At 40.2% G+C, this 4337-nt stretch overlaps 1 long non-coding RNA gene across 1 annotated transcript; it reads right to left on the reverse strand.

Moving 5' to 3' along the window:
- LOC110437143 lies at positions 208-1876 on the reverse strand. Its single transcript, XR_002455276.1, has 2 exons — positions 1283-1876; positions 208-696 (listed from the first exon to the last, which is right to left on the reverse strand). It is a non-coding gene; the product is annotated as an uncharacterized LOC110437143 (long non-coding RNA).

Raw genomic sequence — 4337 nt, forward strand, 5'->3', positions numbered from 1 at the left:
TTTGTCATTGATGCAATGACATGACTAAATCGTCATAACAAATTGAATAAAATAACACCACGTGTACAATAACATGGCAGATGACATGCCAACTACCGTTTGGGCCATATATCATGGTTTTTTTAATAGTTAATTATTATTAGCCCAACATGTTTTGTAAAGGTTTTTTTTGGCCCAGCAGCTCAATTAGCCTTGTATCTCATATTATGAACCGAGCCCATTTAAATAATTATCACAAATAATAATTTACAAAGCCAATTACATGATATATTCCCAATTAAACTCATGAACTGTCAAAACAGAACAAGCAAGTTCTCAGCCTGGTCAGCTTTACTAATTGCAGCGCTCCTGCTACACAGCAACCACTGTCAAGCTCACCACACACACAACCACAGCCATAGAGAAAAAGACAGTCGAGCAAAGCCTCTATTTGCTAAACATGTACACGCTGCACGCACATACAAGAAGCTTGAATCCCACAATCCATCCTGGTCACTGACTACGTCTTCTCAATTGAAGAGCAGTCACCATGACAATGTACGCAGAGACCAGCAGTAGAAGCACCTTCAAACAAAATTAGGAGGGAACAAATTAATGTAGACAAAACATAGTTAGAGATATAGATGACATGATGTAGATAGTCCATACCATGCATTTGAATTTCACATCTGATAAATTGGTATGTACTTATAGCAACTGCATTAAACGAAAATCAACCTTCAGATCAATAAATAATGACTCTATTTCAAACAGTAAGTTGAAAATTAACATTCAGATCATACAGTTGCTATAACGCAGACACTGCACTTATAGTAAAATCTTACATTTCCTACTAATAATCTAACACTGTTTGCTACAAAATTATTGATGCACCTCAAGTAAACCATCACTACTGCAAGTATGAACCAGGTTCTGATGGAGGATAATAAAAGCTGAAAAATACAGAACCATTTTAAGCTCTACTTACCATCTATCCTGTGAACAAAACACGTCTGAAACTACACCCATAGAATCTAAATTCCTTAGCTTCTATATGCACTCAACATTAGACTGCAAAAATCACACATTCTAACATCCCAGTATTGAACTTATAGAACGCAATGGGAACCATCGTACGCAGACTCTTGATGGAACCATCGGCTTCCTCTTCAGACCCTATGGAACTTAAATCCAAAAACATACCAAGAAAGACAAAAATAATCAAAACAACGACAAACATTCTATCCTCCAGCACGGAATTCTGTCACCAACAACACCATTTTCTGCTGCAGCAAACGCGTACCTTCTGCAGGCACGGACGGATAAGAGCTGGAGAGGTCATTGGTGGACATGTCGAGGAGCACGTTGAGGTCCACACCGCGGTAGCTGTCCTTGCGGAACGTCCTCTTCTTGGGCTGCCCTGCGACCGCGACCTCCACCTCGGCGTCAATGTCCACCTGCAATGCACCATCACGTCGCGACCTCCGCCGCAACTTACCGACGCCTATGAAGAAGACGGCGCCCGACGCATCGAGCAGCGCCTACACGAACGCCCATGAAGCAGATGGTGGCCAGATCTCAGAGCCATGGGGGTGGCCATGCCCGAACTCCCGACGGTCGGATCTCGGAGCTGCGGCGGTGGCCACGCCAAAACTGTCGATGGCGGCTAGATCCCGAACGAATGACGATGGTGGTTGCTGGCTGGTGACGGACCATGGCTGGAGATCCGACCGCCGGGATGGCAAGCTTGGCTAGGAGACGAGAGGAGCTGGCAGCACTGCTCGAGCTCGAGTGGGAGACGGAATTGTGGTCTGCCGTGCTCGAGTGGGGAGACAGGAAGGAGAGTGGCGGCGTTGGGGAGATGGAGGAGGGTGTGTGCGTGGGAACCAGCTAGGGTTGTGAGTGGGAATTGATGGATGGAAGGATTTCTATATAGCAGAAGATGGACGGTGAGATCGATAGATGATGAAATTGCTACAGGGCTTGGGCTTTGGGCCTTTGGTTGAGGCCTTGTTTAGTTCTCAAAAATTTTTGCAAAATTTTTTAGATTCCCCATCACATCAAATCTTTAGACATATGCATGGAGTATTAAATATAGAAGAAAATTAAAACTAATTGCACAGGTTGGTCGAAATTGACGAGACGAATCTTTTGAGCCTAGTTAGTCCACGATTAGACAATATTTGTCAAATTCAAACGAAAGTGTTATAGTGTCAATTCTCCAAAATTTTTTGGAACTAAACAAGGCCTGAGTAGAGATTGTTTAGTTCTTTGCTATTACTATTACTATTATTATTATTATTATTATTATTACTATTATTATTATTACTATTATTATTATTATTATTATTATTATTATTATTATTATTATTATTATTATTATTATTATTATTATTATTATTATTATAGAGTTTTTAGATAGTAAATGATATTAAATAGAAAAGTTCTCAGAAACAAAGTTGTAGAACTTCTAGAAATTTTGTTTTGGTTATTTTTCCATACGACTTGTTTGACTAGTTCAAAATTTGAATTTTAAAATATTAGAAGATCAAACCACTTTTGTGCCACATTTTTTTAGCCAATTTTTCAATGATTTTGCCTCCTGCATCCAGATGCCAGAAAAGAAAAGAAATGAAAACGTTCTAATATCAATAGTGCAAGTTGTTAGGCCACTTGTTTTTGGGAGTCGGAGGTCCCAGGTTCAAATCACTTATGCGTCACTTTTTTTTGTTGCAGTTTTTTTCATGCAATTCTAACATATATGGGACTATGAGTTGACGTGGATGTGAAGAATTCACCTAGGACACATGATATGTGGACCGGCATCCAGGTCGGATAAGAAAATATTTTTAAACAAATTATAATAATTTTATATTTTATGACCATTAGCTATTTGTCATGATTTATGGTCATAAAGCCTATGCAGAGTGTACTATGACGATATTTATGACAAAGACGCATCTTGGTCATAAACAGTTGTCATCTTGTGAATGGTCGTCATAAACAGTCTCTGTTTATGACAGATAAATACTTTGTCATCTGGCAGTCGTCATAGAAGCCCAGATTTCTTGTAGTGTGTGTTCTGGTGGTTTGCAAATGTTCTATTTAAACCAAGTGTGTGGTGAACTAATTTTATGCACTTATGTTGCTAGTGAACCGAGTGTAGCAGTGATAATTAAGTTATGAGTATTAGATCTTTAGTTTTATGCATGCTTTTGGTGAATTCAATATTTCTTGCATTTTGAAATAAAATCAGCAGTTGCCACTGTGATGAAATAATTATTCTATGATGATATTATAATTCAATCAGTGACGAATTAATATTTTAATCTATAATGAAAAATATATGCAATCAGACCTGGACACGTGGAATAACCAGAGGATGCCACGTCAGCATGCCACGTGGAAGCCATGGTAACACGACACGTGGCAGTCAGTCAGCACGCAACGTGGCAGCCACGTCAGCACGCCACATGGTGGCCACGTCACCATGCCACGTGGTGGCCACGTCACCATGCCATGTGGCGGCCACGTCAGCTGCCAGCGTGGCAAACACCGTTTGGTAGCCTGACAGATTGCCATGCTATGACAAAACGTTGGGCACAACAATGACGAAAACATTTCGTCATGGAATGAAATCTCTTTTGTGACGATGGTATTTTCGTTATAGAATGGGTCCTCATCTATGACGAAAATTGTCATTTCGTCACCATTGGCAATCAATGACGCTCATTCCATGACAAACACTATTTCGTCACTAATTCGTCACGGAAGAAACTCTGTGACGATTTTGGTATCTTCAGTGACGAAAGAGTAGTGTCATTAATGAGCACATACCTAGTAGTGTCACCATGATGTTGTAGGCAAACCAGTTCCATTGTTTGCCAAGCGAGGACATGAACATGCATCTTCAACACTTCCCCAAGCTCTATGACACCATTGTCATCAAGGATGTCACACCTACAATCATAAGGCTCCATCTATTTCCCTTTTCTCTCATGGGGAAAGTGAAACAGTGGTTCTACAAGGAAAAGAAAGCTGTCACCACGTGGGAGAAATGTTCAATAACATTCCTTGCCTGATCAATAAAATGGTGACAAATCGAAGCTGGGGGAGGAAAGAAAAACATAAAAAGGAATACATACCATTAAGGAAACAAACATGCTTTCCACAAAAATAGATTTACTAGTGAAAAGGCTAGACGACTGTGCCCAAGAGAAGGACACCATGAGGGGTACCGTTGAGACTCATACATGATGTGTGAAGTCTGTGAAAATGTTGGCTGTTGGGTATTCTTAACATCATTACCAAAAGTAGACTAAGTTCTCTAAATCTAGTAACGGTGCCAAAAATGCCAA

Source organism: Sorghum bicolor, chromosome 7 (genome assembly GCF_000003195.3).
Source record: "Sorghum bicolor cultivar BTx623 chromosome 7, Sorghum_bicolor_NCBIv3, whole genome shotgun sequence".
Lineage (NCBI taxonomy): Eukaryota > Viridiplantae > Streptophyta > Magnoliopsida > Poales > Poaceae > Sorghum > Sorghum bicolor.